Raw genomic sequence first — 10,215 nt, 5'->3', positions numbered from 1 at the left:
CTTTTATTTCTTTTTCTTGCCTGACTGCTCTACCTAGAACCTCTAGCACTATATTGAACAATAGTGGGCATCCTTGTCTTGTCCCTGATGTAAATGGGAAAGCTTTCAGTCTTTCATAATTGAGTACAATGATAGCTATGGGTTTTTCATATATTGCCTTTATCATGTTGAGAAAGTTTCCTTCAATTCCTATCTTTTGTAGTATTTTTAATCAAGAATGGATGCTTTAGGGAAGTGGCTGTGGCTCATTCTATTGGGCTCCTGTTTGCCACGTGGGAGGCCCTGGGTTCACATCTCAGGGCTTCCTTGTGAAGGCAAGCTGCCCTGTGCCTGCAGAGAGCTGATGGCCCATGCCCACGGAAAGCTGGCGCAGCAAGATGACACAACACAAGGAGACAAGCAGACACAGAAGCGCGCACAGCAAATGGACACAGAGAGCTGACAGCAAGGAAGCTGCAAGGGGGGGTGGGCGGATAAAAAACTTAAAAAAAGGATGGATACTTTATTCTGTCAAATGCCTTTTCTGTGTCAATTGATAAGATTGTGTGATTTTTCTTCTTTGATTTATTAATGTGCTATATTATGCTCGTTGATTTTCTTGTGTTGAACCACCTTTGCACAGATGGTATAAAACCCACTTGATCGTGATGAATAATTCTTTTAATGTGTTATTGGATTAGATTAGGAAGTATTTTATTGAGGATTTTTCCATCCATATTCATTAGAGAAATGGGTCTTTAGTTTTCTTTTTTTGCAATATAGTATCTTTATCTGGCTTTGGTATTAGGGTGATATGGCTTCATAGAATGAGTTTGGTAGTATTCCTTCTTGTTCAGTTTTTTAGAAGAGCTTGAGTAAGATTGGTATTAAATCTTCTTTGAATGCTTGGTAGAACTCACCTGTGGACCCACCTGGTCCTGGGTTTTTCATTCTGGGGAGTTGTTTCATGACTGTTTCAATTTCTTTAATTGGGATTGGTTTGTTGAGGTCTTCTGTTTCTTCCAGGGTCAGTGTAGGTTGTTTGTATATTCCTAGGAATTTTTCCATTTTGTCTACATTTTCTAGTTTTTCGGCATAGAGTTGTTCATAGTATCCTCTTATGATATCTTTTATTTCTGTGGGGTCATTAGTAATGTCCGTTTTCATTTTTTATTTTTTTTTATTTGCATCTTCTCTCTCTTTTTCTTTGTCAGTCTAGCTAAGGGTTTGTTGATATTTTTAATCTTCTGGAAGAATCAACTTTTGGTTTTGTTAATTCTCTCTAATGTTTTTGTTGTTGTTGTTGTTGTTCTCAATTTCTTTTATTTTACTCTGATCTTTATTGTTTTATTCTTTCTACTTGTTTTGGGATTAGTTTGCTATTCTTTTTCTAGTTGCTCCACCTGTGTAGTTAGGTCATAGATTTTAGCTCTTTCTTCTTTTTTAATGTAAGTATTGAGAGCTATAAACTTCCTTCTCAGCACTGCCTTTGCTGCATCCCATAAGTTCTGATATGTTGTGTTCTCATTGTCATTTGTCTTGAGATATTTATGGATTTCTCTTGAAATTTCTTCTTTGATCCACTGATTATTTAAGAGTCTGTTGTTTAATCTCCATATATATGTGAATTTTCCCTTCTTCTTCTGCTTGTTGATTTCCAACTTTATTCCATTATGATCAGAGAAAGTGCTTTGTATAATTTCAGTCTTATCGAATTTATTGAGATGTGCTTTATGACCCAACATGTGGTCTATCCTGGAGGAAGATCCATGAGCACTTAAAAAGAATCTATATCCTGCTGTTTTTGGGGGTGCAGTGCTCTGTATATGCTATTAGGTTTAGTCCATTTATCATATTATCCAAGCTTTCTGTTTATTTTTTATCCTCTGCCCAGATGTTATATCCAATCCTGAGAGTGGTGTATTGAAGTCTCCAACTATTATTGTAGAGATGTCTATTCCTTCAGTTTGCCAGTCTTTGCCTCATGTATCTTGGAGCATCCTGGTTAGGTGAATAAACATTTGTGATTGTTATTTCCTCCTGGTGAATTGCCCCTTTTATTAATATGTAATGTCCTTCCTTGTTTCTAATAACAGATTTGCTTTTAAAGCCTATTTCATCCAGTGTAAGTATAGTTACCCCAGCTTTTTTGTTGTTGTTGTTACTGCTTGCATGGAATATCTTTTTCCAACCCTTCACTTTTAATCTATTAGTATTCTTGAGTCTAAGGTGAGTCTCTTGCAGGCAGCATGTAGATGGATCATATTTTCTTATCCAATCCACCAGTCTGGTTGCGTCATTGTCTTTTTTGGTGCATTGCTTCACCACGTGGGGGCCTGCGCCTCTCCATGCCATATGGAGCCTATGCCTCACCACGCAGGTCTGGGATGCCTTTTTTCTTTTTTTACCAGGAAGTCCCAGGGATCAAACCTGGGTCCTCCATATGGTAAATGGGAGATCAATTGCTTGAGCCACAGTCACTTCCCAGTCTATGTCTTTTGATAGGGGAGTTTAATCCATTAACATTCAATGTTATTACTGTAAAGGCAGTTCTTATTTTACCCATTTTGACCTTTGGGTTTTATCTGTCATTTTATTTTTACCACTCCTTTGACACTTTTAGCTACTGTCACTGATACAATCATCATTTCTAGACTCTCTTCCAAGCCTCTCTTCTGTCTTTTCTTTTCAGGCTGTAACACTCCCTTTAGTATTTCCTGCAAAGCCAGTCTCTTTGTTATAATCTCTGTTTTTGTTTTTCTCTGCGGATATTCTAAACTCACCCTCATTTTTGAAAGACAATCTTGCTGGATATAAAATTATTAGCTGACAATTTTCTCTTGCAATATCTTAAATATATCATACCACTGCCTTCTTGCCTCCATGGTTTCTAATGAGAAATTGGCACTTAATCTTATTGAGTATCCCTTGTATGTTATGCATTGCTTTTCTCTTGCCGCTCTCAGAATTCTTTGTCTTTTGCATTTGATGGTCTGATTAGTATGTGTGTTGGAGTTGGTCTATTCAGATTTATTCCAATGGGAGTACATTGTTCTTCTTGGACATGGGTATCTATGTCCTTCAAAATTCCTTGGGGAATTTTCTACCATTATTTCCTTAGATATTCCTTCTGTCCCTTTTCACTTCTTTTCTCTTTCTGGGATACCCATGGTATGTATGTTTTCACATCTCTTACTGTCATTTAGTTCCCTGAGACCTGTTTAATTTTTTCCGTTCTTTTCTTCATCAGTTCTTTTGTATGTTCCATTTAGATGCCATTTCTTCAAACTCACCAATCCTTTCTTCTGCCTCCTCATATTTGCCTCCAGTGTATTTTTTAAATTTTACTTTATTTATTTATTTAAATCTATACCCCTCCTCCCCCAGATGGTTCTCTCATCTGTCTTCTGTCTTCTCATTGTTTGCTTGCCTTCTCCAGGAGGCACCAGAACCAAACCTGGAACCTAACGCATGGGAGGCAAGTGCCCAACAGCCTGAGCCACATCCACTCCCTGTGGGCTACAGTGTCTTCTGGCTTGTGGCATCTGTTCATTTAGGTGTCTGTCTGTTGCAGCAGTGTGACATCAAGCTCATTGCAGCAGGTGTGGCATCTAGCTCACTGTGGCATCTAGCTTATTGCAGTGGGTGCAGCATCTAACTTGTTGTGGTGGGTGTAGTGTCACTCATCTTCTTTAAGAGGCACCAGGACCTCCTGTGTGGTAGGCAGGCACCCAAATGGTTGAGCCACAGTGTATTTTTTTTTAAGATTTTAAAAATGTATTTATTTCTCCCCATCCCCTTGTTGTTTTTCATTTGCTCTGTCTGGTCACCATCCTAGTTTCTTTAGGAGGTACTGGGAGCTGAACCCGGGACTTCTGATGTGGGAGGGAAGTGTCTAATCACCAGTCCCATCCTTTCCTATTGGGGGGTGGGGTTGGACAAGTACCCACCAGTCCAGGCTGTGCAGGCTGAAAATGCCTGCTGTTGCCTGGAAATGCTGAGGAAACCCAGCTCCCCTCCTATCCTACTTGAGGGTATAGATAGAGCTACAGGTCCCCAACTATTCAGTCTGTGTGGACCAAAAGCACCCAGAGAGGCTGGGCAAACACAGTCCCTCTCTTGTCCTATTGAGGGTGGGAGTGGAGACACAGGTGCCCAACAGTTGAATTTGTGCAGGCCAAAAGCACATGCAGTTGCCCTGAGAGGCTGAGGGAACACCAGCCCCCTCTATGGGGGCAGGGAGAGAGGTGGAGATGGAATTGAAGGTGCTCAACAAACCAGTTCGTGTGGGCTGAAAACACTGGCAGTTGCCAGGGTTGGCTAAGGAAACCTAGCTCCTCTCCTATCTTTCTGGGGTATGGAAATGGAGCCCCAGGAGTTCGACTACTCAGTCTGTGATGGCCGAAAGCACCTGCAGTTGCCTGGAGAACCTGGTGCAGGTTCCCCCACTTCCTCCCTGCTGGAGGTGGGGCTGGAGCCTAGGCTAGGGCTGCAATCTGATGTGGGTGGAAAGAAGCCAGTCCCTAATTTCACTGTGATTTTCAGTCAGTCTTGCTTCCCCTCATGCCAGAGGCAGAGTCAAAATGGCAGCTACTGGCCTCTTTCCAACTTGGACAGGTTCAAACCCTAGGTGTTCCTAGGATTATACTTTAGCCAGCCGAATTCACCAATCAGTAGCTAAAGTTGGTGGCTAACTGACTCTTCCTCCCTTGTTTATGGGAAATGGAGCTTCCAACTTCAGCCACAGAATGGCTTGAGGCGGTTTGTGCTGCCAGAGTAGGATGAGCACTGGCCTCTGCAGTGTGACTTGCAGTTTCCTGGAGAGGCTGGTGCAGGTCCCCCCAGCATCCTCCCTGCTGGAGATAGGGCCGAGGCTTAGACTAGAGCTGCAATACTATCTGGATGGAAAGAAGCTGGTCCCTACCAGTGCTGTGATTTCCAATCCGCCCAGCTTCATGCTGGGGGCGGAGTTAAAACGCAGCTACCGGCCTTTTTCTGACGCAGACAGGTTTAAACTTGAGTCGTTCTTAGGATTGTATTTTAGTCTGCCAAATTTACTAATCAGTAGCTAAAGTCAGTGCCACACTATGTCTTCCTCCCCCATTTTTGGGACATGGAGCTTCCAACTGCAGCCACAGATTAGCTCTGGAGGTGGCTTGCGCCGTGGGCACCTCCGTGGTATGCAGCGCTCTGCTCACAAATCTTTTCTGCAGATGGGCAGTCTCCTCCTTCCATACTTTCAAGGATGTTGCAAGATGCTCTTCTGGTCTCCTGGAGCCCCCAAACGTGCTTTAGATAGCTTTGGGTGATTACTGCCCTGTGGGAGGAGCTGACTGCTGGAGGGCCTTACCCGGCCGCCATCTTGCCCCACCTCCAGGAGGAATGTTTTGACAATGTTCTTTTTTTTTTTTTTTTAGGTACTGGGGCGAATTGACCCCAGGACCTTGTATGTGGGAAGCCGGCATTAAACCACTGAGCCACATTGGCTCCCCTAAGTTGTTTTTCTTGCTTGTTGTTGTTTTTTAACTTTCAACAAATTTTCAATATACAATAGTTTTTCACATAATTGGATATTTCTCTACTTTGTATACAATTATTCTTACTGTCCACAGAAAGGCTGCTTCTTAACTTCTCATCTAGTGAAGCACTAAAATCCTGATTTTAACAGAATCAGTAAAAATGCCTCAGTGATTTAATTTGAAGGTAGTGCACAGGTACTTAACTCTTACACCCAGTATTAGGAATGTACAAATGTCTTTTTATTAAAAAATATAAAATAAATTATCTGAAGGCATGGACAATGACAGCAGTAAACCATCATATCATATCATATATTATATTGCCAACTGAAACCAGTAACTGATGTTTATAGTGATTTTTCTGACATCAACCAGCCTTTTCTTGTGTCATTTTCTTCAAATGACTTCAAGTTATTGTTGAGAAACACTGCCTTGAGCTTCTCATCACAGTCCATTAATAATGGTAAAGCACTATTCTAGGAATTAAAACATGCCATCTCCCACACCACCACCCATTCCACTCATTCTGCCCATTTCAGAGTTCTTCTCTTCGTTACGAATTTTTGTGACTATGACTTCTGCTATGATTAACAGAAATGCCACCCAGCAGCATCCAATAAAGCAGTTCTTACAACCTTAGTTGGATCAATGATTCCTTTTCCACCATATTCACAAAATCTCCAAGCATAGCGTCATAACCAACTTCTGAGGAACTTGGCATAATTTTCTCAACTATCAATGATTCTTCAACAACTGCAATCTTAGCAATGATCACTGCAAGAATTTTGAGTGTTCTTTTAATGATTTCTTTACCAATTTTTTGATCTTCATTAGTTGGAGTTAGTGTGTTTGAGGCTGGAATTCATTGAAGCAGAGCACAATCACCTCCCAGAACAATGTCTTCTTAAACAGTAGCTTGTGTAGCATTAAGTGCATCTGTAACTCTGTCTTTCTTTTCATTCACTTCCACATCACTTGTTCTACCAACCTTCAGCACAGCTACTCAATCTGAAAGTTTTGCTAAACATTCACTCAGTTTTTCCTTTTCATATTCACTAGTTGTGATATCTAATTGCTCAATAATTTCTTGAATATGTTTTTCAACTTGAGCCCTATCACCTTTTCTTTCAAAGAGCATGGCATCATCTTTGATCACAATGACCTCTCCAACTTTTCCCAAGTCATGAAGCTGAACATCTTCAAGGTTTGGATTCAACCTCTCTTCTCCAAACACTGCACCACCAGTAGCAATAGCCAAGTCTTTAAGCTGGTTCTTTCTATTGTCACCAAAACCTGGAGCTTTGACTGCTACAACCTGAAGACCAACTTTCAGCCTATTCAAAACAAGTGTACTTAGAGCTTCTCCATCAACACTTTCAGCAATTATGACCAAGGGCTTACAGTTGAGCATTGGCAATTTCAAGAGCAGGTACAATGGATTGGACATTAGAAACTTTCTTTTCACTGAACAGATCATAGGCATCCTGGAATTCACATTTCTGAACTTTTGGTGTATTAATAAAATGTGGAGAAATATAACCCTGATTGAACTTCATGCCTTCAATGATTTCTAATTCATCATTCAATACTTTTTCATCCTTTACAGTGATGACACTCTTTTTTCCAACCTTCTCCTTTGCATCAGAAATGATGTTGCCAATTTCTTTGTCTCCATTTGCAGAAATTGTAGCAACTTGAGCAATTTCTTCAGGGGTTGCCACAGGTTTAGACTGCTTCTTAAATTCAGCAATTATAGCATCAACAGCTAACATCACACCTCTCCTTGTTTCCACTGGATTAGCACCTTTGTTAATCTTCTTGAAGTTTTCCTTAGCAATACCAGTGTAGTAGCAGCACTGGTGGTGCCATGCCTAGCCTCTTCCTTTGTGTTATTGGCAGCATCCTGAACAATTCTAGCCATTATTTATTCATTCATTCATTCATTCATTCATTCATTCATTCATTCTTCTCCCCCTTGTTGTTTTGCACTCATTGTCTGCTCTCTGAGTCCATTCACTGTGTATTCTTCTTTGTCTGCTTGTCTTCTTCCAATCCTGGAAACTTCCAGAGTGGGAGAGGCACTCAATTTCTTGTGCCACCTCAGCTCCCTGGTCTGCTGCATCTCTTATTATTGTCTCTCCTCTGTGTCTCTTTTTGTTGCATCATCTTGCTGCACCAGCTCTCTGCATGGGCCAGCACCCCTGTGTGGGCCAGCACTCTGCATGTGCCAGCTCTCCGCTCGGGCCAGCTCACCACGTAGGCCAGCTTGCTTTCACCAGGAGTCCCTAGGAACCAAACCCAAGGCCTCCCATATGGTAGACGGCAGCCCAATTGCTTGAGTCACATCCACTTTCCTCCAATATTTTTATATTTATTCTTCAAGTCAATGACTTTGTAATGGTCACACCATTTTTTGTTCCCTTGGGACTTCCCTGACTGTTCAATAATCATTGTTTTTCCCTTTGGTCCCATAGTAACAGCTACAGCATCAGCTAAAAGGTCTACACTTGAAGCATTAAGCCTCGGGCATCAGCACCGAACTTTACATCTTTGGCAGAAGCCTAAATGAGATGAGGAGCCAATGCCCTGGATACTGGCCTTATCTGGTGAAGGACTGCAGGTAATCAAAGCATTTCTGCATGGCGGCAGCCAGGAGTATGGGCAGTGAGAAAGGCCATCAGCAGTAAGTGAAGGCTGTTATTTATTTTTATTTTTAGAAGGTACCGGAAACAAACACAGGACCTCCCATGTAGGAAGCAGGTCCTCAAATGCTTGAGCCACATCTGCTCCCCAACAAGTCTCTTTCAAAGTTTGTGAAAATTGTTATACAACGCAAGGTGTTATGTTTGGGTAATGTAATGTATGGGAGCCCTGAATAATGATATACACGTTTGTTTTGTAAGTTCCCAACTTATACCATACATTTATTGTTTATGGATGTTCATGTATGAATGATAAACTTCAATTTTAAAAAAGTTTAAAAAAACTTCAAGATCTAGGGATAGCAAAGAGCTCCTTGATATGACACCAAAAGCACAACCCATAAAAGAAAAAGTGATAAATTGGACTTCATCAAAATTAAAAATGGAAACGGACTTTGGCCCAGTGGTTAGGGCGTCCGTCTACCATATAGGAGGTCCGCGGTTCAAACCGGGGGCCTCCTTGACCCGTGTGGAGCTGGCCATGCGTAGTGCTGATGCGCGCAAGGAGTGCCGTGCCACGCAAGGGTGTCCCCCGCGTGGGGGAGCCCCACGCGCAAGGAGTGCGCCCGTGAGGAAAGCCGCCCAGCGCGAAAAGAAAGAGCAGCCTGCCCAGGAATGGCGCCGCCCACACTTCCCGTGCCGCTGACGACAACAGAAGCGGACAAAGCAACAAGACGCAGCAAATAGACACCAAGAACAGACAACCAGGGGAGGGGGGGGAATTAAATAAATAAATAAATCTTAAAAAAAAAAAAATTAAAGACTTTTTCTCTGCAAAGACCTCATTTAGAGACTAAAGACTGGGAGAAAATATTTGCACATCATATATCTGAAAAAACCTAGTATCTAGAATATATAAAGAACTCTTAAAACGCAACATTAAAGAGGCAAACAATCCATTAGGACATGGGCAATCAACATAAAAAGACATTTCACTGAAGAATGTATACAGATCGCAAATAAGCACATTAAAAAATGTTCAACACCATTAGCTCTGAAGAAAATGCAAATTAAAACCACAATACCACTAAATACTTATCATAATGGCTAAAATAAAAATTAATGACAACACCAAATGCTGGTGTGTATACCAAGAAACTGGATCACTCATATATTGCTGGTGGAAAATGGTACAGCTAGCTATCCTGGAAAACAGTTAGTCTGTTAAAAAAAAGGAAAGGAAAAAGAAATGTGTAACTACCATATGATCCAGCAATTGTACTGCTGCAAATTTATACTAGAGAAACGAAGACTTGTGTCCACACACAAAAAAATAGTATATGAATGTTTATATTAACTTTATTTGTAATAGCCTAAAATTGGAAATGCCATAGATGTCCTTCAAAGGATGGACAGTTAAACTATGGTGCATCTTTATCATGGCATACTATCCTGCAATAAGAAGGAAAGAGGTATTGAAACACGCAACAACCTGCATGAATCTACAGAGAACTATGCTGAATGAGAAAAAAGCCAATCCCAAGAGGTTACATAAAGTATGATACCATTTATACAACGTTCTTTGTTTTTCTCTCTCCCTTTCCCCCCTCCCACCACCCATTGTCTGCTCTGTGTCCATTCACTGAGTGTTCTTTTGTGTGTGTCTGCATTCTTGTCAGCGGCACTGGGAATCTGTGTCTCTTTTTGCTGTGTCATCTTGCTGCATCAGCTCTCCGTGTATGCAGCACCACTCCTGGACAGGCTGCACTTTTTTCGTGTGGGGCGGCTCTTCTTGCAGGTCACACTCCTTGTACGTGGGGCTCCTCTACATGGGGGACACCCCTGCGTGGCATGACACTTCTTGTGTGCATCAGCACTGCACATGGGCCAGCTCACCACACAGGTCAGGAGGCCCAGGGTTTGAACCATATGGTAGGCAGATGCTCTATCAGTTGAGCCACATCTGCTTCTCTATATAACGTTCTTGAATGACAAAATTATAGAGACAAAATTGTAGTTGCCGAGGGCTAAGGAGGGTATGGCGGGGGGTGGGGAGGAGTGGTGGGAAAAGAAAG

The 10,215-nt window shown here is 41.7% G+C and overlaps 1 pseudogene; it reads right to left on the bottom strand.

The window, feature by feature from the left end:
- Positions 1-5,981: 5,981 nt before the first annotated feature.
- On the bottom strand, positions 5,982-8,131 carry LOC101440747 (60 kDa heat shock protein, mitochondrial-like; annotated as a pseudogene).
- Positions 8,132-10,215: the final 2,084 nt, after the last annotated feature.

This window comes from Dasypus novemcinctus, chromosome 23 (assembly GCF_030445035.2).
Source record: "Dasypus novemcinctus isolate mDasNov1 chromosome 23, mDasNov1.1.hap2, whole genome shotgun sequence".
NCBI classification, from domain to species: Eukaryota; Metazoa; Chordata; class Mammalia; order Cingulata; family Dasypodidae; genus Dasypus; species Dasypus novemcinctus.
This window is presented reverse-complemented; position numbering and strand designations above follow the sequence as displayed.